Below are 23,849 nucleotides of genomic sequence, written 5' to 3' on the forward strand. Positions count from 1 at the left end.
AGGCAAGGGCTCCAAAACAACAAGGCCAGCCCTTTCCCAGAAAAAGAAATCTCAGCAGCCCAGGCTCCAGAGAGAAGATTGCTGGACCCATATGGGACCCTCAAACCAGCCTGACTTTGCCGTGGTGGCAGCTTGGGTCCGGAAAGCCTGCTGCGCAATGCAGAGTTTCAGCAGGCAGCCTGCCACTAAGGGCCCCTGATTCCTGGACACCAACACCGCCCTTTACACAGGGAAGTGTAACTCACCAGCTCAGGTTCCTGATGGCACATTGCTGGGGACATTTTGAACCTTCAAAGCAGCCTGACTTTGCAGTGCTGGCAGCTGGCGTCTGGGAGGCATCCTGTGCAATGCAGAATTTCAGATGACAGACAGCTGGCCCCTCTGGACCAGAGGCTCCTGAACACTAGTGCAGTCCCTCTTCCCAGGTAAGCAAAACTCAGCAGCCAAGGTTCCTAGTTTCAGATGGCTGGACGTGCTTTGGAGTCTCAAACAAGATCAACTGGGCACAGGTGGCAGCTTGGTGCTGGGAGGGATCCTGAGCAATGCAGAATTTGAGCAGACAGCCGGCCACTAAGGGCCCCTGCGCCCTGGACTCTAATGCCGCCCATTACCCCAGGTAAGTGTAACTCACCAGCTCTGGTTCCTGATGGCAGATTGCTGGGGACATTTCACACCCTCAGACCAGCCTGACTTTGCAGTGGTGGCAGCGTGGGTCCGGCAGGCATACTGTGCAATGCAGAATTTCAGCAGACAGCCGGTCACTAAGGGCCCATGAGTTCTTGACGCCAATGTTTCCCTTTACACAGGGAAGTGTAACTCACCAGCTCCGGTTCCTGATGGCAGATTGACAGGGCCATTTGGGACCTAAAAAGCAGCCTGACTCTGCGGTGGTGGCAGCTTGGGTCCGGGGGGCATCCTGTGCAATGCAGAATTTCAGCAGGCAGACGGCCACAAAGGGCCCCTGGGCTCTCAACAGAAATGCTGCCCTTTACACAGGTAAGCGTAACCCACCAGCTCAGGTTCCTGATGGCAGGTGGCTGGAGTCACTTGGGACTCTCAAACCTGCCTGACTTTACGGAGGTGGCAGCTTGGGTCTCAGAGGTATCCTGCGCAATACGGAATTTCTGCAGGCAGCCAGCCACTAAGGGCCCTTGGGCCAGAAGACCAATGCTAGTCCTTTAAAAAGCTAAGTGTAACTCAGACGCCCAGGTCCCTGATGGCAGGTAGCAGGGGACACGTGCCGAGGACAAAGCGGCGGGAGTTTGAACTGGTGCCACCTTGGGCCTGGGATGCACCCTGCGCAAGACAGAGTTTCACCAGGCAGCCTGCCACTAAGGGCCCCTGATTCCTGGACACCAACGCCGCCCTTTACACAGGGAAGTGTAACTCACCCGCCAGGTTCCTGATGGCACATTGCTGGACACATTGGGGGCCCTCAAAGTAGGCTGACCGTGCAGTGCTGGCAGCTTGGGTCTGGGAGGCATCCTGCGCAATGGACAATTTCAGCAGGCAGCCGGCCACAAAGGGCCCCTGACCTCTGAACAGAAGTGCTGCCCTTTACACAGGTAAGGGTAACTCACCAGCTCAGGTTCGTGATGGAAGATTGCTGAGGCCATTTGGGATCCTGAAACCAGACGAATCCTGCGGTGGTGGCAGCTTGGGTCTGGAAGGCCTCCTGCGCAATGCAGAGTTTCAGCAGGCAGACGGCCACTAAGGGCCCCTGATTCCTGGACACCAACGCCGCCCTTTACACAGGGAAGTGTAACTCACCAGCTCAGGTTCCTGATGGCAGATTGCTGCACACATTGGGGGCCCTCAAAGTAGGCTGACCCTGCAGTGCTGGCAGCTTGGGTCTGGGAGGCATCCTGCGCAATGGAGAGTTTCAGCAGGCAGCCTGCCACTAAGGGCCCCTGATTCCTGGACACCAACGCCGCCCTTTACACAGGGAAGTGTAACCCACCAGCTCAGGTTCTTGATGGAACATTGCTGGGGCCACTTGGCACCTTCAAACCAGCCAGACACTGCGGTGGTGGCAGCTGGGTTCCGGGAGGCATCCTGTGCAATGCAGAATATGAGGAGCCAGCCGGCCACTAAGGGCCCCCGGGCACTGGACGCAAATGCCCCCCATTGCCCCAGGTAAGTGTAACTCACCAGCTCAGGTTCCTGATGGCACGTTGCTGGGGACATTTTGAACCTTCAAAGCAGCCTGACTTTGCAGTGCTGGCAGCTGGCGTCTGGGAGGCATCCTGTGCAATGCAGAATTTCAGATGACAGACAGCTGGCCCCTCTGGACCAGAGGCTCCTGAACACTAGTGCAGTCCCTCTTCCCAGGTAAGCAAAACTCAGCAGCCAAGGTTCCTAGTTTCAGATGGCTGGACGTGCTTTGCAGTCTCAAACAAGATCAACTAGGCACAGGTGGCAGCTTGGTGCTGGGAGGGATCCTGAGCAATGCAGAATTTGAGCAGACAGCCAACCACTAAGGGCCCCTGCGCCCTGGACACTAATGCCGCCAAATACCCCAGGTAAGTGTAACTCACCAGCTCCGGTTCCTGATGGCAGATTGCTGGGGACATTTCACACCCTCAGACCAGCCTGACTTTGCAGTGGTGGCAGCGTGGGTCTGGCATGCATACTGTGCAATGCAGAATTTCAGCAGACAGCCGGTGACTAAGGCCCCATTAGTTCTTGACGCCAATGTTTCCCTTTACACAGGGAAGTGTAACTCACCAGCTCCGGTTCCTGATGGCAGATTGCTGGGGACATTTCAGACCCTCAAACCAGCCAGACTCTGCGGTGCTGGCAGCTTGGGTCCGGGAGGCATCCTGCGCAATGCAGAATTTCAGCAGGCAGACGGCCAGCCCCTCTTGGCCAGAGGCTCCTGAAAACTAAGGCTGACCCTTTCTCCAGTTAAGCAAAACTCAGCAGCCCAGGTTCCTGGTGGCATATTGCTTGAGGGGTTTGGGACGCTCAAACAAGCTCAACTCAGCACAGGAAGCAGCTTGGGGCTGGGAGTCCTCCTGCGCAGTGAAGAATTTCATGAGCCAGGCGTTCACTAAGGGCCCCAGGACCCTGGACACCAATGCCGCCCATTACACAGGGAAGTGTAACTCACCAGCTCAGGTTCCTGATGGCAGATTGACAGGGCCATTTGGGACCTAAAAAGCAGCCTGACTCTGCGGTGGTGGCAGCCCTGGTCCGGGGGGCATCCTGCGCAATGCAGAATTTCAGCAGGCAGACGGCCACAAAGGGCCCCTGGGCTCTCAACAGAAATGCTGCCCTTTACACAGGTAAGCGTAACCCACCAGCTCAGGTTCCTGATGGCAGGTGGCTGGAGTCACTTGGGACTCTCAAACCTGCCTGACTTTACGGAGGTGGCAGCTTGGGTCTCAGAGGTATCCTGCGCAATACGGAATTTCTGCAGGCAGCCAGCCACTAAGGGCCCTTGGGCCTGAAGACCAATGCTAGTCCTTTAAAAAGCTAAGTGTAACTCAGACGCCCAGGTCCCTGATGGCAGGTAGCACGGGACACGTGCCGAGGACAAAGCGGCGGGAGTTTGAACTGGTGCCACCTTGGGCCTGGGATGCACCCTGTGCAAGACAGAATTTCAGCAGGCAGCCGGCCACTCCAGGCAAGGGCTCCTGAACAACAAGGCCAGCCCTTTCCCAGAAAAAGAAATCTCAGCAGCCCAGGCTCCAGAGAGAAGATTGCTGGATCCATATGGGGTGCTCAAATCAGCCTGACTTTGCCGTGGTGGCAGCTTGGGTCTGGAAGGCCTCCTGCGCAATGCAGACTTTCAGCAGGCAGCCTGGCACTAAGGGCCCCTGATTCCTGGACACCAACGCCGCCCTTTACACAGGGAAGTGTAACTCACCAGCTCAGGTTCCTGATGGCAGACTGCTGGACACATTGGGGGCCCACAAAGTAGCCAGACACTGCAGTGCTGGCAGGTTGGGTCTGGAAGGCATCCTGCGCAATGGACAATTTCAGCAGGCAGCCTGCCACTAAGGGCCCCTGCTTCCTGGACACCATTGCCGCCCTTTACACAGGGAAGTGTAACTCACCAGCTCAGGTTCTTGATGGAACATTGCTGGGGCCACTTGGCACCCTCAAACCAGCCAGACACTGCGGTGGTGGCAGCTGGGTTCCGGGAGGCATCCTGTGCAATGCAGAATATGAGGAGCCAGCCGGCCCCTAAGGGCCCCCGGGCACTGGACGCAAATGCCCCCCATTGCCCCAGGTAAGTGTAACTCACCAGCTCAGGTTCCTGATGGCACATTGCTGGGGACATTTTGAACCTTCAAAGCAGCCTGACTTTGCAGTGCTGGCAGCTGGCGTCTGGGAGGCATCCTGTGCAATGCAGAATTTCAGATGACAGACAGCTGGCCCCTCTGGACCAGAGGCTCCTGAACACTAGTGCAGTCCCTCTTCCCAGGTAAGCAAAACTCAGCAGCCAAGGTTCCTAGTTTCAGATGGCTGGACGTGCTTTGCAGTCTCAAACAAGATCAACTAGGCACAGGTGGCAGCTTGGTGCTGGGAGGGATCCTGAGCAATGCAGAATTTGAGCAGACAGCCAACCACTAAGGGCCCCTGCGCCCTGGACACTAATGCCGCCCATTACCCCAGGTAAGTGTAACTCACCAGCTCCGGTTCCTGATGGCAGATTGCTGGGGACATTTCACACCCTCAGACCAGCCTGACTTTGCTGTGGTGGCAGCGTGGGTCTGGCATGCATACTGTGCAATGCAGAATTTCAGCAGACAGCCGGTCACTAAGGGCCCATGAGTTCTTGACGCCAACGCCACCCTTTAGACAGGGAAGTGTAACTCACCAGCTCAGGTTCCTGATGGCAGATTGACAGGGCCATTTGGGACCTAAAAACCAGCCTGACTCTGCGGTGGTGGCAGCTTGGTTCCGGGGGGCATCCTGCGCAATGCAGAATTTCAGCAGGCAGACGGCCACAAAGGGCCCCTGGGCTCTCAACAGAAATGCTGCCCTTTACACAGGTAAGCGTAACCCACCAGCTCAGGTTCCTGATGGCAGGAGGCTGGAGTCACTTGGGACTCTCAAACCTGCCTGACTTTACGGAGGTGGCAGCTTGGGTCTCAGAGGTATCCTGCGCAATACGGAATTTCTGCAGGCAGCCAGCCACTAAGGGCCCTTGGGCCTGAAGACCAATGCTAGTCCTTTAAAAAGCTAAGTGTAACTCAGACGCCCAGGTCCCTGATGGCAGGTAGCAGGGGACACGTGCCGAGGACAAAGCGGCGGGAGTTTGAACTGGTGCCACCTTGGGCCTGGGATGCACCCTGCGCAAGACAGAATTTCAGCAGGCAGCCAGCCACGCCAGGCAAGGGCTCCTGAACAACAAGGCCAGCCCTTTCCCAGAAAAAGAAATCTCAGCAGCCCAGGCTCCTAATAGAAGATTGCTGGATCCATATGGGACGCTCAAATCAGCCTGACTTTGCCGTGGTGGCAGCTTGGGTCTGGGAGGCATCCTGCGCAATGGACAATTTCAGCAGGCAGCCGGCCACAAAGGGCCCCTGACCTCTGAACAGAAGTGCTGCCCTTTACACAGGTAAGGGTAACTCACCAGCTCAGGTTCGTGATGGAAGATTGCTGAGGCCATTTGGGATCCTGAAACCAGACGGATCCTGCGGTGGTGGCAGCTTGGGTCTGGAAGGCCTCCTGCGCAATGCAGAGTTTCAGCAGGCAGACGGCCACTAAGGGCCCCTGATTCCTGGACACCAACGCCGCCCTTTACACAGGGAAGTGTAACTCACCAGCTCAGGTTCCTGATGGCAGATTGCTGCACACATTGGGGGCCCTCAAAGTAGGCTGACCCTGCAGTGCTGGCAGCTTGGGTCTGGGAGGCATCCTGCGCAATGGAGAGTTTCAGCAGGCAGCCTGCCACTAAGGGCCCCTGATTCCTGGACACCAACGCCGCCCTTTACACAGGGAAGTGTAACCCACCAGCTCAGGTTCTTGATGGAACATTGCTGGGGCCACTTGGCACCCTCAAACCAGCCAGACACTGCGGTGGTGGCAGCTGGGTTCCGGGAGGCATCCTGTGCAATGCAGAATATGAGGAGCCAGCCGGCCCCTAAGGGCCCCCGGGCACTGGACGCAAATGCCCCCCATTGCCCCAGGTAAGTGTAACTCACCAGCTCAGGTTCCTGATGGCACATTGCTGGGGACATTTTGAACCTTCAAAGCAGCCTGACTTTGCAGTGCTGGCAGCTGGCGTCTGGGAGGCATCCTGTGCAATGCAGAATTTCAGATGACAGACAGCTGGCCCCTCTGGACCAGAGGCTCCTGAACACTAGTGCAGTCCCTCTTCCCAGGTAAGCAAAACTCAGCAGCCAAGGTTCCTAGTTTCAGATGGCTGGACGTGCTTTGCAGTCTCAAACAAGATCAACTAGGCACAGGTGGCAGCTTGGTGCTGGGAGGGATCCTGAGCAATGCAGAATTTGAGCAGACAGCCAACCACTAAGGGCCCCTGCGCCCTGGACACTAATGCCGCCCATTACCCCAGGTAAGTGTAACTCACCAGCTCCGGTTCCTGATGGCAGATTGCTGGGGACATTTCAGACCCTCAGACCAGCCTGACTTTGCAGTGGTGGCAGCATGGGTCTGGCATGCATACTGTGCAATGCAGAATTTCAGCAGACAGCCGGTCACTAAGGGCCCATGAGTTCTTGACGCCAACGCCACCCTTTAGACAGGGAAGTGTAACTCACCAGCTCCGGTTCCTGATGGCAGATTGACAGGGCCATTTGGGACCTAAAAAGCAGCCTGACTCTGCGGTGGTGGCAGCTTGGGTCCGGGGGGCATCCTGCGCAATGCAGAATTTCAGCAGGCAGACGGCCACAAAGGGCCCCTGGGCTCTCAACAGAAATGCTGCCCTTTACACAGGTAAGCGTAACCCACCAGCTCAGGTTCCTGATGGCAGGTGGCTGGAGTCACTTGGGACTCTCAAACCTGCCTGACTTTACGGAGGTGGCAGCTTGGGTCTCAGAGGTATCCTGCGCAATACGGAATTTCTGCAGGCAGCCAGCCACTAAGGGCCCTTGGGCCAGAAGACCAATGCTAGTCCTTTAAAAAGCTAAGTGTAACTCAGACGCCCAGGTCCCTGATGGCAGGTAGCAGGGGACACGTGCCGAGGACAAAGCGGCGGGAGTTTGAACTGGTGCCACCTTGGGCCTGGGATGCACCCTGCGCAAGACAGAGTTTCACCAGGCAGCCTGCCACTAAGGGCCCCTGATTCCTGGACACCAACGCCGCCCTTTACACAGGGAAGTGTAACTCACCCGCCAGGTTCCTGATGGCACATTGCTGGACACATTGGGGGCCCTCAAAGTAGGCTGACCGTGCAGTGCTGGCAGCTTGGGTCTGGGAGGCATCCTGCGCAATGGACAATTTCAGCAGGCAGCCGGCCACAAAGGGCCCCTGACCTCTGAACAGAAGTGCTGCCCTTTACACAGGTAAGGGTAACTCACCAGCTCAGGTTCGTGATGGAAGATTGCTGAGGCCATTTGGGATCCTGAAACCAGACGGATCCTGCGGTGGTGGCAGCTTGGGTCTGGAAGGCCTCCTGCGCAATGCAGAGTTTCAGCAGGCAGACGGCCACTAAGGGCCCCTGATTCCTGGACACCAACGCCGCCCTTTACACAGGGAAGTGTAACTCACCAGCTCAGGTTCCTGATGGCACATTGCTGGGGACATTTTGAACCTTCAAAGCAGCCTGACTTTGCAGTGCTGGCAGCTGGCGTCTGGGAGGCATCCTGTGCAATGCAGAATTTCAGATGACAGACAGCTGGCCCCTCTGGACCAGAGGCTCCTGAACACTAGTGCAGTCCCTCTTCCCAGGTAAGCAAAACTCAGCAGCCAAGGTTCCTAGTTTCAGATGGCTGGACGTGCTTTGCAGTCTCAAACAAGATCAACTAGGCACAGGTGGCAGCTTGGTGCTGGGAGGGATCCTGAGCAATGCAGAATTTGAGCAGACAGCCAACCACTAAGGGCCCCTGCGCCCTGGACACTAATGCCGCCCATTACCCCAGGTAAGTGTAACTCACCAGCTCCGGTTCCTGATGGCAGATTGCTGGGGACATTTCACACCCTCAGACCAGCCTGACTTTGCAGTGGTGGCAGCGTGGGTCTGGCATGCATACTGTGCAATGCAGAATTTCAGCAGACAGCCGGTCACTAAGGGCCCATGAGTTCTTGACGCCAACGCCACCCTTTAGACAGGGAAGTGTAACTCACCAGCTCCGGTTCCTGATGGCAGATTGACAGGGCCATTTGGGACCTAAAAACCAGCCTGACTCTGCGGTGGTGGCAGCTTGGTTCCGGGGGGCATCCTGCGCAATGCAGAATTTCAGCAGGCAGACGGCCACAAAGGGCCCCTGGGCTCTCAACAGAAATGCTGCCCTTTACACAGGTAAGCGTAACCCACCAGCTCAGGTTCCTGATGGCAGGAGGCTGGAGTCACTTGGGACTCTCAAACCTGCCTGACTTTACGGAGGTGGCAGCTTGGGTCTCAGAGGTATCCTGCGCAATACGGAATTTCTGCAGGCAGCCAGCCACTAAGGGCCCTTGGGCCTGAAGACCAATGCTAGTCCTTTAAAAAGCTAAGTGTAACTCAGACGCCCAGGTCCCTGATGGCAGGTAGCAGGGGACACGTGCCGAGGACAAAGCGGCGGGAGTTTGAACTGGTGCCACCTTGGGCCTGGGATGCACCCTGCGCAAGACAGAATTTCAGCAGGCAGCCAGCCACGCCAGGCAAGGGCTCCTGAACAACAAGGCCAGCCCTTTCCCAGAAAAAGAAATCTCAGCAGCCCAGGCTCCTAATAGAAGATTGCTGGATCCATATGGGACGCTCAAATCAGCCTGACTTTGCCGTGGTGGCAGCTTGGGTCTGGAAGGCCTCCTGCGCAATGCAGAGTTTCAGCAGGCAGCCTGCCACTAAGGGCCCCTGATTCCTGGACACCAACGCCGCCCTTTACACAGGGAAGTGTAACTCACCAGCTCAGGTTCTTGATGGAACATTGCCGGACACATTGGGGGCCCTCAAAGTAGGCTGACCGTGCAGTGCTGGCAGCTTGGGTCTGGGAGGCATCCTGCGCAATGGACAATTTCAGCAGGCAGCCGGCCACAAAGGGCCCCTGACCTCTGAACAGAAGTGCTGCCCTTTACACAGGTAAGGGTAACTCACCAGCTCAGGTTCGTGATGGAAGATTGCTGAGGCCATTTGGGATCCTGAAACCAGACGGATCCTGCGGTGGTGGCAGCTTGGGTCTGGAAGGCCTCCTGCGCAATGCAGAGTTTCAGCAGGCAGACGGCCACTAAGGGCCCCTGATTCCTGGACACCAATGCCGCCCTTTACACAGGGAAGTGTAACTCACCAGCTCAGGTTCCTGATGGCAGATTGCTGCACACATTGGGGGCCCTCAAAGTAGGCTGACCCTGCAGTGCCGGCAGCTTGGGTCTGGGAGGCATCCTGCGCAATGGAGAGTTTCAGCAGGCAGCCTGCCACTAAGGGCCCCTGATTCCTGGACACCAACGCCGCCCTTTACACAGGGAAGTGTAACCCACCAGCTCAGGTTCTTGATGGAACATTGCTGGGGCCACTTGGCACCCTCAAACCAGCCAGACACTGCGGTGGTGGCAGCTGGGTTCCGGGAGGCATCCTGTGCAATGCAGAATATGAGGAGCCAGCCGGCCCCTAAGGGCCCCCGGGCACTGGACGCAAATGCCCCCCATTGCCCCAGGTAAGTGTAACTCACCAGCTCAGGTTCCTGATGGCACATTGCTGGGGACATTTTGAACCTTCAAAGCAGCCTGACTTTGCAGTGCTGGCAGCTGGCGTCTGGGAGGCATCCTGTGCAATGCAGAATTTCAGATGACAGACAGCTGGCCCCTCTGGACCAGAGGCTCCTGAACACTAGTGCAGTCCCTCTTCCCAGGTAAGCAAAACTCAGCAGCCAAGGTTCCTAGTTTCAGATGGCTGGAGGTGCTTTGCAGTCTCAAACAAGATCAACTAGGCACAGGTGGCAGCTTGGTGCTGGGAGGGATCCTGAGCAATGCAGAATTTGAGCAGACAGCCAACCACTAAGGGCCCCTGCGCCCTGGACACTAATGCCGCCCATTACCCCAGGTAAGTGTAACTCACCAGCTCCGGTTCCTGATGGCAGATTGCTGGGGACATTTCACACCCTCAGACCAGCCTGACTTTGCAGTGGTGGCAGCGTGGGTCTGGCATGCATACTGTGCAATGCAGAATTTCAGCAGACAGCCGGTCACTAAGGGCCCATGAGTTCTTGACGCCAATGTTTCCCTTTACACAGGGAAGTGTAACTCACCAGCTCCGGTTCCTGATGGCAGATTGACAGGGCCATTTGGGACCTAAAAACCAGCCTGACTCTGCGGTGGTGGCAGCTTGGGTCCGGGGGGCATCCTGCGCAATGCAGAATTTCAGCAGGCAGACGGCCACAAAGGGCCCCTGGGCTCTCAACAGAAATGCTGCCCTTTACACAGGTAAGCGTAACCCACCAGCTCAGGTTCCTGATGGCAGGTGGCTGGAGTCACTTGGGACTCTCAAACCTGCCTGACTTTACGGAGGTGGCAGCTTGGGTCTCAGAGGTATCCTGCGCAATACGGAATTTCTGCAGGCAGCCAGCCACTAAGGGCCCTTGGGCCAGAAGACCAATGCTAGTCCTTTAAAAAGCTAAGTGTAACTCAGACGCCCAGGTCCCTGATGGCAGGTAGCAGGGGACACGTGCCGAGGACAAAGCGGCGGGAGTTTGAACTGGTGCCACCTTGGGCCTGGGATGCACCCTGCGCAAGACAGAGTTTCACCAGGCAGCCTGCCACTAAGGGCCCCTGATTCCTGGACACCAACGCCGCCCTTTACACAGGGAAGTGTAACTCACCCGCCAGGTTCCTGATGGCACATTGCTGGACACATTGGGGGCCCTCAAAGTAGGCTGACCGTGCAGTGCTGGCAGCTTGGGTCTGGGAGGCATCCTGCGCAATGGACAATTTCAGCAGGCAGCCGGCCACAAAGGGCCCCTGACCTCTGAACAGAAGTGCTGCCCTTTACACAGGTAAGGGTAACTCACCAGCTCAGGTTCGTGATGGAAGATTGCTGAGGCCATTTGGGATCCTGAAACCAGACGGATCCTGCGGTGGTGGCAGCTTGGGTCTGGAAGGCCTCCTGCGCAATGCAGAGTTTCAGCAGGCAGACGGCCACTAAGGGCCCCTGATTCCTGGACACCAACGCCGCCCTTTACACAGGGAAGTGTAACTCACCAGCTCAGGTTCCTGATGGCAGATTGCTGCACACGTTGGGGGCCCTCAAAGTAGGCTGACCCTGCAGTGCCGGCAGCTTGGGTCTGGGAGGCATCCTGCGCAATGGAGAGTTTCAGCAGGCAGCCTGCCACTAAGGGCCCCTGATTCCTGGACACCAACGCCGCCCTTTACACAGGGAAGTGTAACCCACCAGCTCAGGTTCTTGATGGAACATTGCTGGGGCCACTTGGCACCTTCAAACCAGCCAGACACTGCGGTGGTGGCAGCTGGGTTCCGGGAGGCATCCTGTGCAATGCAGAATATGAGGAGCCAGCCGGCCACTAAGGGCCCCCGGGCACTGGACGCAAATGCCCCCCATTGCCCCAGGTAAGTGTAACTCACCAGCTCAGGTTCCTGATGGCACATTGCTGGGGACATTTTGAACCTTCAAAGCAGCCTGACTTTGCAGTGCTGGCAGCTGGCGTCTGGGAGGCATCCTGTGCAATGCAGAATTTCAGATGACAGACAGCTGGCCCCTCTGGACCAGAGGCTCCTGAACACTAGTGCAGTCCCTCTTCCCAGGTAAGCAAAACTCAGCAGCCAAGGTTCCTAGTTTCAGATGGCTGGACGTGCTTTGCAGTCTCAAACAAGATCAACTAGGCACAGGTGGCAGCTTGGTGCTGGGAGGGATCCTGAGCAATGCAGAATTTGAGCAGACAGCCAACCACTAAGGGCCCCTGCGCCCTGGACACTAATGCCGCCCATTACCCCAGGTAAGTGTAACTCACCAGCTCCGGTTCCTGATGGCAGATTGCTGGGGACATTTCACACCCTCAGACCAGCCTGACTTTGCAGTGGTGGCAGCGTGGGTCTGGCATGCATACTGTGCAATGCAGAATTTCAGCAGACAGCCGGTCACTAAGGGCCCATGAGTTCTTGACGCCAATGTTTCCCTTTACACAGGGAAGTGTAACTCACCAGCTCCGGTTCCTGATGGCAGATTGCTGGGGACATTTCGGACCCTCAAACCAGCCAGACTCTGCGGTGCTGGCAGCTTGGGTCCGGGAGGCATCCTGCGCAATGCAGAATTTCAGCAGGCAGACGGCCAGCCCCTCTTGGCCAGAGGCTCCTGAAAACTAAGGCTGACCCTTTCTCCAGTTAAGCAAAACTCAGCAGCCCAGGTTCCTGGTGGCATATTGCTTGAGGGGCTTGGGACTCTCAAACAAGCTCAGCTCAGCACAGGAAGCAGCTTGGGGCTGGGACTCATCCTGCACAGTGAAGAATTTCATGAGCCAGGCTATCACTAAGGGCCCCAGGACCCTGGACACCAATGCCGCCCATTACACAGGGAAGTGTAACTCACCAGCTCAGGTTCGTGATGGAAGATTTGCTGGGCCATTTGGGATCCTGAAACCAGACGGATCCTGCGGTGATGGCTGCTTGGGTCTGGGAGGCATCCTGCGCAATGCAGAATTTCAGCAGGCAGCCTGGCACTAAGGGCCCCTGGTTCCTGGACACCAACGCTGCCCTTTACACAGGGAAGTGTAACTCACCAGCTCAGGTTCCTGATGGCAGATTGCTGCACACATTGGGGGCCCTCAAAGTAGGCTCACCCTGCAGGGCCGGCAGCTTGCGTCTGGGAGGCATCCTGCGCAATGCAGAGTTTCAGCAGGCAGCCTGCCACTAAGGGCCCCTGATTCCTGGACACCAACGCCGCCCTTTACACAGGGAAGTGTAACTCACCAGCTCAGGTTCTTGATGGAACATTGCTGGGGCCACTTGGCACCCTCAAACCAGCCAGACACTGCAGTGGTGGCAGCTGGGTTCCGGGAGGCATCCTGTGCAATGCAGAATATGAGGAGCCAGCCGGCCACTAAGGGCCCCCGGGCACTGGACGCAAATGCCCCCCATTGCCCCAGGTAAGTGTAACTCACCAGCTCAGGTTCCTGATGGCACATTGCTGGGGACATTTTGAACCTTCAAAGCAGCCTGACTTTGCAGTGCTGGCAGCTGGCGTCTGGGAGGCATCCTGTGCAATGCAGAATTTCAGATGACAGACACCTGGCCCCTCTGTCCTTTCTTTCTTCCTTTCAGTTCCTTTCCTTATTTTCTTTTTTTTCTTTTCTTTCTTTCTTTCCCTGTATATCTAATCTTGGTTTTCCTTTCTAGCTTTAGAATAAAAAAAGCAGCAGTAGTAGCTTTCTGGCTACCTGGGAGTAAAAAAACCTCCAAAACGAAAATGATTTAAAGAAAAATATTTATTCCCTGGGAGCCTGAAATTTTCTATACTGCTGCACGTGACATAGAGCTTTCATTCCTTCTTATAGATAGTTGATATTATATACTTACTTTATACAGCGCCCCCTGCCGTCTGCCCCGGAGCACTGCAGGCACAGCGATCCCTGCCGCCTGCACAGGCGCACTGCAGGCAAAGCGCTGCGGCGTTGTTCGGTTCTGTTAAATGAAACTCGGCTGAATTCGGCTTGGTCCGGCTCTTGGTCTAAAGTCGTTTCAGTTCGACTCTTCGGCCGAACTCGGCACGGTTCGGCTAAACTCGGTCATATTCGGCACATTGTCTAAATGCGGCCAGTGTCGCCCACATTCGGCTATCGGTTCCAGTCGGCTATCATGGTCTCTTGGTGTAAACTCGGCTGTTTTCGGCCACACTCGTCTATTTTCGGCCGCCCTGGGCTCTTCGGTTCAAGTCGGCTGTTTCCGGCCACCCTTGGCTCTTCGGGTAAACTCAGCTATTTCCGGCCACCCTCGGCTCTTCGGGTCAACTCGGCTCTTTTCGGCCACCCTCGGCTCTTCGGGTAAACTCGGCTGTTTTCGGCCACCCTCGGCTCTTCGGGTAAACTCGGCTATTTCCGCCTTCCATCGGCCCTTCGGGTCAACTCGGCTGTTTTCGGCCACCCTCGGCTCTTCGGCTCTTCGGAACAATTCGGCCCGGCTCGGCTCCCTCAGGGCGCGAAAGCGGCCGTCAGAGGACCCCGGCACAGCGAGGCGTTTACCCCAGATGCCTGGCACAAACCCGCCAAACTACCCCGCCCGCGGCGCCGCTGAGCCCACAGCATGTGTCGGGTACACATGAAACGCCACAGAAAAATCCGTCGGAGCCGCCATGACGTCAGTATTCTGTGCAGGCAGTCCACTTACACCCACCCCGGTCCTCCACTTCCCCGCCCTTTTCGCCGCCATGCTGAGAAGGTCAATTAAAAGTCCGCGACACCCGTGACGCGCCACTCCCAAGGTGGCGGCCTCTCGGTGCAGGGCTGCAGCACCGCGCTCTGCCCACAAGGCGGCAGCACTGCCGCACGCCCCAGCCGGGGGCGCAGCGCGCCTCGGGGTTGCGGGCAGGGAAGGCGGCGAAAAAGAACAGGGGCGGCCCCCGCCGAAAACTGCTCTGAAATAAATGCCCCAAAACAACGGGGAAGAGGAAAAATAAACTTCTGCCTCTAATCTAATAGGATAAAAGACAAAACAAAACACAACACACAAAAAAAAACCCCAAAAACCCAACAATGTCTTTTAAAAAATATTTAAATATTTTTTAAAAAGTTTTTTCCTATTAATATTCACATTTCTATTTACAATGTATATTGATGTACACTGTCCATTTATACATTTCTTTTTATAAATACATTTCTATTCCATATTGCATATATCCCTAAAACTTAAATTTATTTGTATATTTTTATACATATTTTTACATAGTAAGTATATATTTCTGTTACGATTTTTACTTCTGTAACACTTGCATTATTTAAAATAAAACCTTTGCCTCCATCCACATTAAAGCCAAAAAGAAGCCCTTTCTTCTCAACGGTATTCAAATATTTTTTAAAATTCTAGTTTTCAGGTTCATATTCATATTTACATTTAAAATGTACACTTATGTATACTGTTATTTGTATTCTTCATTACATCTCTTCCTATTATTGGTATTTCTTTATATTTTGTGTTTTTATATATATATTTATATCTCGATTGTATATCTCCATATTTAGAAATAAATAACAATAATATCTACATTCATATTATTTAAAATAAAAACCCTGCCTCTAACACAATAGGAATAAAAAAAACCCCAACCCTTTGTTGTAAACAATATTTAAATAGACTTTATCCTAAAGTTCAATTTTTATATTCATATTTGTATTTATAAGGTATATTAATGTCTATTGCTTACTTATACATTTATCTTTACCAATGTCAAGTTAAAAATAAATTTATATTCTATATTACATCTGATGCGAGTAGTTATTTATGAATTTTTATATATTTTTATTCATATTTTTTATATTGATTAAATATTTCTGCCTCAAGATTTTTACTTCTGGAACACTTATAATATTCAAAATAAAACCCCTGCCTCTACTTAAATAAAAGCCAAAACATTCCCTTTCTTTTAAGCTATATTTACATATTTTTATATTTATATTCCCATTTATAATTTATATTGCCGTATAATGTTATTTACATTCTACACTACAACTCTTCATATTACTTACATATATTTATATATAAATTTATATTCATATTTTAGCAATTTCTCCTTATATATTTATTACATATTTCTATCTTAAGATCCACATTTCTATATTACTTATATTATTTAAAATAAAACTCCTGCCTCTAACCAAATGAAAAGCAAGGACGCCCCTTTATTTGAACCAGATTTAAAAATGTAGGAAGTAAATTTATTTTTCAAAATTAAAATGATATTCATATGGATATTTTAATTTATTTTATTCATAGATATTATATATATTAGAGAGAATACCTTCTAATATAATAAGAGATCTGTATTTTCTGTATTATAGATTTCTTTTACTTATATTTATTTAAATTAAATATTTATAGAGATTTGTATTTGTATATATATTTGTATATCTGAATTGATATTTTATTTCTATCACTTATTTAAAAACCCCAGCCTATAACCTAATAAAACCCCCCCATTTATTTTAACTCCATTTAAATATTTTCATATTAACTATCTATATTTATGTATCTTTGTGTATATATATATATATATAATAGACTATCATTTATCTATATGATGTTACAATTATATACCATGTATTACAGTTTTATGTATGTATCTGTTATCTATATTTATGTCTACCACTCTAATGTTATATTTATTTTTAAATGTATATTTATTTCTATTTTCATCTCTATATTAAACCATACAAGTTCATTAACCCCACGCACCAGAACCACAACAATACCGTACCTTTGTCAGCACCGGCGCGCAGCACATGCTCGTCCCATCGCAGCGCATCAAAACAAAACCCACTGCTATTACTAACGGAACAAACGTCCCACAACGTCATTGAACCCTAATAAAAACTCAAATAAACCTAACTGTCAATAAATTTTAAATCCCACTATAAAGTAGCCCAAAACCTCCGCACATTCTCATCATAAACTTCCTCCTAAACCACTATCTCAAAAACCCCAAAAAACTCAAATACACCTTGAAAATGACACAACTGCTAATAAAAACAAACACCCAGTAAAAATTAAATCAAACCAACTCACGAGACTCAAAACTGTACAACTGACCCTAAACATTACTAAAAAAAGTCCCCAAAGCTCTACCTTTATGCTAATGCACAAATAATAACCTATCATCTAGAAAAGTTATTTGAAAAAATTAAAAAAAAATAATTAAAACCATGAAAATCAAAAACCTAAACTATTAAAATACTAAAAAACATCACTACCTAAATTAAAAAACGTATTGCCTAAAAAAACCCACCATATAAATGCCCCTGTCCCAAAAAATAAAAAAAACTATCGAACCAGAAAGAAATCAGAACTTAGGAACACTAAAACCATAGCGTTCAAGAAGTCACACCACATCCCTTATCATACACCAACTACAAACAACAGAAAACAATACAATGAATTCTTAAAAACCACCTTAAAACCACTACATTGAAAAACCTTTCCAAAATTAAAAACTGCATTTAACAAAAGCCATCTCATAAATTCACACCCAAAACTCCAGCAGCCCAGCTGGCCCTACCAAAGCTCTATGTTTATACAGACAGCAAACACAAACAAAAACAAAAATCCCAGTAAAACCCAACCCAAAGAATCCCATTGAAATTAATCCTGCCTCAAATACAAACCAACCCATCCAGAAAGTCAGCTTCACTCAAAAAACAATTTACACAGAGTTAATAATACCAAGAAATAAAACAACACACCATATACCACCAATGAATATAATAGTCAAGTAAAAAAAAAAAAACACTACACCTTTTTCTTTTTATTTCTTAAACTAACTTCTTTTATTAGCTAGAACAAAAGATTTTGCCAGGACTGTAACAACAACAACAACCTCTTTTTCTTCTTCTCCTTCTGAAATGTCCCTTCTCACTCCCAAATTCCTTTCAACTCCTGAGTTTACATCCAAGCAAAAAGCAAAATTCGTGCACTCGTGCTCGTTCGCTGCTTCCGTCAGATTCTCTGTTCCCCTCCGCATCTTCTCACACTTTCAGTCTCCATGCTGTCCCGCCGTGATGAGTCTGACAGAAGAATTGGCACAAGTTAACAGAGCATTTCCCTCCCTCCCTCCCTCTGCTTTCCTCAGCGCATTTCAATCCATCCCAGGCCTGCAACGATGCACCCTCACCCCAAAGCTCACAGCAAGCGTGCAGCAGCTCAGGCTCACCTGGCTCCAGGGCTCTGTGCCTTGGATAGCCGAGGAAACTTCTGATGAGCCTCCGTTCCAATCAACTGGAATGCAAACTCACCTCCATCTCAGAGCCTCAGTGACCTCGGCCAGCCCCTTCCTCGCTTCCCTGGGTCACAATGACTTCCAGGCACAAGGATGCCAAGCAGGTTCTTGTCTTTTCTCTTGAGTGCCAACAGGTCAAATCTGTAGGCTTTGACATAACTAATTACCCTCTCTTTGAACTCTCCCAAGGACACTTTTAAAGAAAAGACACAAGATTGCTGCTACAGCCATGTGGGATCGGGAGGAAAGCAGCAAGGATCCCAGGTCAGCGGCGCGGCCGGGCAGTGTCACGTCCCTGCCGCCCTGTGACAGGGCACACGGCTGCAGGGCCCCAGAGCCTGCAGGCCCTGGAGCTGCCGCACGGATGGACCCGGTTCCCTCCCCGGGTGCCCAGAGGGAAACCTGAGGGCAGGTGTCCACCCCGAGGGTGCACCCAGAGCCCCGGGCACGGATGGAGTCACTGGCCGCTCTCTGGGGACGAGACCCTCCCTGCAGGTGACACTGCCTTGCCCTCTCCCTCCCTGTGGCACAGGCACCTCCAGGCTCCATGACCAGCCTCCTTCCGTCAGCATCCAGGTGCTGTGTCGGAGCCAGAGGGGTCGAGGCTTTCCAGAACCATAGCGTCCTTTAGGCTGCAAAAGCCTTCTAAGGCCATCGAGCCCAGCTGCTGCCCCAGCACTGCCAAGCCCCCACCCAAATCAGGTCCCTAAACACCACATCTTGCCATGCTTCAAATGTCTCCAGCAATGGGGACTGCCCTGGGCAGCCCGCTCCTACGCCTGACCACCCTTTCAGTGAACAAATTGGTCCTCAAAGCCAATCTGAGCCTTCCCTGCTGCAACTTGAGGCCATTTCCTTTTGTCACGGCACTTCTTACCGGGGAGATCTCGGCACTTCAACCTTACCTGCTCCTTCCCTAGGAGCTCTCTGGCTTGCCTGCATGAGAGGAGAAACACTCCCAGCACAGGAACGGCAGCTCAGCAGGTCGCACACCGAGGCAGGGGAGCAGCTGTCCTCACCACAGCTCCCGTGTCAGCTCTCACAGATCGGCTCTGCTCTGCCTCCCGGGGGCAGATCTCTGCTCAGTGCTTCAGAATTGCCTGTTTGGAGGAGGGGGAAAAAACAGGTTAGCCAAGATTTTTATCCAGACTTATCTGATGTCTTTGCCTGCTTTGCCTCTTCCTGACTTCCTCCTGCTAAGAAAACAGCTGCCTTTGGACTTCTAGGGGCAACTGCCACGTAATGCTTGAAAAGGACCTACAGAAAAGTGCCTCATTTTTCAAGACTCAACCAAGAAGACAGACAACTGCACCTTCTCCATCCCCACTGCCTGCAGAGCTGCCAGGCACCAGGCCAGCTCTGCTCCTGCTTCCAGTTGTTCCCAACCCTGCTGCAAGAACTGAAGGCTGCTTTGGCGTTCCATTGCTCCGCTCCTCCCAAAAAAGATCTTTCAGTGCCGTTCTCCCTCCACGGGAAGGGCCCTTCTGTCTCACACGCTCGGTGACACGAGGCTGCGCCAAGCTGCAGCAGCCTCTGCTCCAGCTGGGAAGGGCTTTCTTCCTCCTCTGGCAACTGGCTGGCACAGGTTGCTCACACATGCTGGGGCTGCCCCATCCCTGGAAGTGTTCCAAGGCCCATTGGTGCTCTGGGATCAGGCTCAGAGCGACCTGGTCCATGGAACCGTGTCCCTGCCCACGGCACCAGGCTCGGAACGAGGTGATCTTTAGAGCCCCTTCCAACCTGAATTATTCCATGACTCTGTGAACTCAAAAAACTCGGGGAATAAATCTGTAAAGTCACTAAATACATAAAAGCATATCCCCATCAGCATAATTTTGAATGAAAAGTATATCTACAAACAGGGAGAAATATTCTATGTATTTGCTCTTGCTACCTTTCAGGCGTAATTTCAGCTATCTCTTCCAGTTTTAAAATATTCTCTTTTGAAATAATAAGCGGTGTTCAAATTTTAGCATTTTTACACTATTGCAGCAGCAAAAATTGCTGACAATCAGGCCGTGTCATTCTTTATGGAGCAGAGCCATCGTGACAGCATTCCTGGGACAGAAATTTTACAGGACGTCACTCCACAGAGAGCACCAAAATCCATATCAGTTGGCAGTTCTGCTCCTCCACATCAGAAAGCTAAACTAGGACAAGACAGCCTCGGGATTCACGAATGGCAAGGCAATAAGAGACACGCCTTAATAATATCATTACAATTTCCACAGATCTGCCACCTGATCTGCGACAGCACAGCACCCTGGCCCAGAGGAAGGTGAGCCTGCCCAGGACAGGGGTGGAACTAGGTCGTTTTCAACATCTCTTCCACCCCAAACCATTCTGCCGTGTGATGACACAGGAGAGTTGTAAGGGAGAAGAAGGATGAATTCCTTTGGAAGGATCATTGTTTGCCTCTCTAGTAGCAGGCTTTGCTGGCAGGATTGTTTTGCTCTTGCACTGACCTTGGCTGAAGGTGCTTCACCCTGCAGAGAGCGGTGACAGCCTGCTGCACACGCTGTTCTTGGGCAGAGCGCACGGAGCCAGAGGGCAAAGAGCCCCCAGCAGGTCCGTGACAGGAGCGGATGCTCCTCCCCACCTTTGGAAATATCCATTAGGGATTTTTCCAGCAGATGGCAACAGCAGACCGGTGTGGACTGCAAGGGCAGACTCTGCGGGCTGCCTGAAACCTGGCTGGGCTCCACCCAAAGCACCTCTCGGGGTCTGCTCCTCCCGCTCCTGGCATTGAGCCTGGCTGGCAGCCCGGGGCATGGTTACTGGAGTACAGAATAAATCAGTGCTGCAGGAAACTGCACAACAAGCTCTGCGGCTCTTGCTGTGTGTGCAGGCCTTAAAACACACCTGGTGCATTTGGAACAGATGAAAATTATGGCTCCCCCTGAATAAACATGATTTCTCTCCTAAATATCATTTTGAAAAATAATACTTCAAGGGGTGATCAGAATGGGAGCGCAGACAAACACCAAGAATAAAAACTACAGCGTTTGATGCTTTATCAAAAGGTGTGCCTGCCCTACCGTGTCGGGAAGCTGGACTGCTGGACCCAACTTTGCAGCACATTCTTGTCATTGCTTCTGAGCCACCTTCACCAGCTGCTCTCGTGGCATTTGCCGTGCCATTTGCAAATTACAATACGAGCGAACCTGGAAGGCAAAACACAAGATAAATTTACAGCTGGACGGTCAAATCTTTTTCTCCAAAATGCAATCAATGTACAGCTTTCCCCTTAAGCTGAAGTACAGGCCAAATTCATAGAATCACTCGGGTGAGAGAAGCCCTTCAGGCAGTGAAAACGAGCATTTAGGTGTGGTATGAAGCTTGGGGAGCCCTGAAGAGGCTGTCAAAGTCGACTGATATTCTTTGGAAATTACAAATAAAAAATGGGAGGAATGAATTTACAATGAATCCAGTGAGGAAACGCCGCAAGGGACAGCTTGCAGGGGAGATGCCTGAAAGCCAAAGCTGTGCTTCAGTGGCATCTGAGGTGACAATTTTGCAGAGTGCCTGTACACAAGTTTCTTTTCACTGCGAGCAGTGAGCAGCGGCTCAGAAGACCTGGCTGTAAAAAACACAGGTTATTGTCCCCAAGCACATGCCAGTGGTCTGGAAAAGGGTGACACTCGTTGACATGACTGTTGTGATTGCTCAAGGGGAGAGCTCCTCAGTCCTCCTCACTTCACCGATGCTCCCCCTTGGGGCGCAGGTGAATGGCACCACTGGGCTGTGCTTCACCTCCCTGGGTATATTCTGTGCAGGGAACTGCAGTGCCATTGCAACTTTTCTGCTCTCACATCATTCTTCCAGAGAAAGACAGTACCTTGAAGGGAAAAGTGCCCTGTCCCTGTCCCACTTCCTTTGTCACTTGTGCTAACCCACAGCACACACTCCCTGCACATGTTATCTGAATGTTAACTCTGTTTACAAGTGCTGTGAATAAACCCCAATCCAACTGACAAAGTTCCTCTTTGCTCACATTTCAATACAAGGCTGGAACTATCACCTTGCAAAGAACTCTCCTCTACCAGTGCTAGATGCAAAACCAAAAAGCAAACCTAGGAATGCCTGCCACACTCCAGCACACAAAGCTGCTGCTGCTGCTGCTGCTGCTGCTTTTAATGGCTTAGCCTGAGGGCTTTGCTGCTCTTCCTTTGCTCTGCTAATGGGAAGGACTGGGAGACCTCTTTGAACTAGCTACACATACCAAAGACTGAATAAACAAGTATTCTTCATCCCATTTCTCTTAAGAGTTTGTCCTGACAGATGTCTTCTCCCTCCTGAGGTGTGGATTATAGTTTGTGTTTCCCTTTTTTTCCCCCTTTAGCCCTTGAAGCATTTCACACCCTGCTGGGCAAATGCCCAGAAGTAATCAGACTGACTGAACACGGGGAAACGCAGACAAAAGAAAAGGCTGGAAGCTACTGTTCTTCTCCCAGCTGGCACCGCCAGCTCCTGAGGGCTCAGCCACCACAGCCCACGTTTGTGACAGTACCTGTACGCTCTGGGTGTGTGCAGCCCTTGCGTCCTGCGGCAGCCTGCAGCTGCAGGCTCAGATATCCACCGCGAGCTCCTGGATCCTCCAGGACAAAGCCAGCTCTCCCTGCTGCTCCCGTGTTGCGCTGCCTGTGGAGCAGGGAGGGAAGGAGAGGCACACAGGTTAGCACAGTGGCAGTGCACGAGCTGCCAGGCGTCACCCATCTGACCCGCACCAAAGAGGAAATCTTAATTTTCAGAACTTCCCGTCATGCCACACAAGACACTGAAGCCGTCCAAATCTGGAAGGGATAGCCTGGCATGATGCCCCCCCAGGTCATATCTTACATCAAGAGTTCTTTTTCTCCTGCACAAGGCTCTATATCCTACTTGGACAGATATACAAATATCTATAGAAACTACAGATATTCAATAAGCCATCTTAAATCATAACAGCCAGGCCTCTGTACGACCGTGCTTAACTCCTGCTCAGCTCACGCCATCTCCCCGTTCCTCAGGCATCAGAAACCACTGAAACTCCCGTGTTTTCCTGGGGGCTGCCTGCCTGCAGCTGCCCTCCTCTCACCAACGGGGCCACCTGCCAGGCTCCCCAGGGCACAGCAGCCTCCAAGGGGAGCATTCGTCTGTTTGAGAGGTGATGGAAAGCCTGGGGAAAAAAAAAGCTCAGCGACACTGTGGCTCTGAAGGTACAAGAATCATTACCCTGGAGACGTGCAGCTCACCTGGTTCATGCTGAGCACGCTCTCTGCTCGCTTCACCTGAGCGTTCAGCTGGAGAGATCCATTTCCACGCGCTGGGCTGGGTCCGTCTCCGTCCCTGCTGCGAGAAGGTGTTCGGGGGGGTGCCGCTGCCCGCTCAGCAGACGCTTCACACACTCTGCCAGCAGCAGGGGCAGCCTTTGAGGCCACACCAGCCTGGCACAGAGTCACTGAGCCATTCTGACTGTGTTAACAGCACCACGGATGAATCCCCATACCCTCGGGCCTTCATTCTCCGGCACCCCGAGCCCCGCGGCTGCGCGGCAAAGAAGGAAAGCGGGCACCGGAAGAGAGGAGCGAGAGCAGGGCATGACAAAGGGCGGCGAGGGAGGGCGGGCTGTGCAGGAAAGCGGCACGGGAAGGGAAAGCCCGGGAGGGGGGGTAGAGGGAGGGTGGACAGAGGAGGCAGAAACGGGGAAGAGAAAGGGAGTAGCGGGGAAGGGGCTGGACAGGAAGGAGCCGGGCTTGTGGGGGGAGAGGGAATGGGGGAAAGGGAGCGAGAGAAGGCGAATACGGGGAGAAGGAAGGAGGGCGAGAGAGAG

At 52.2% G+C, this 23,849-nt stretch overlaps 1 long non-coding RNA gene across 1 annotated transcript; it reads right to left on the reverse strand.

Moving 5' to 3' along the window:
* Window positions 1-19,113: 19,113 nt before the first annotated feature.
* Window positions 19,114-22,636, reverse strand: LOC128941714 (uncharacterized). Its single transcript, XR_008483576.1, has 3 exons — window positions 22,548-22,636; window positions 21,076-21,201; window positions 19,114-19,137 (listed from the first exon to the last, which is right to left on the reverse strand). It is a non-coding gene; the product is annotated as an uncharacterized LOC128941714 (long non-coding RNA).
* Between the last annotated feature and the right edge of the window lie 1,213 nt (window positions 22,637-23,849).

Source organism: Melozone crissalis, unplaced genomic scaffold (genome assembly GCF_028551555.1).
Source record: "Melozone crissalis strain CALT ecotype California unplaced genomic scaffold, PUWL_Pcris_2 ptg000037l_1, whole genome shotgun sequence".
Taxonomy (NCBI): domain Eukaryota; kingdom Metazoa; phylum Chordata; class Aves; order Passeriformes; family Passerellidae; genus Melozone; species Melozone crissalis.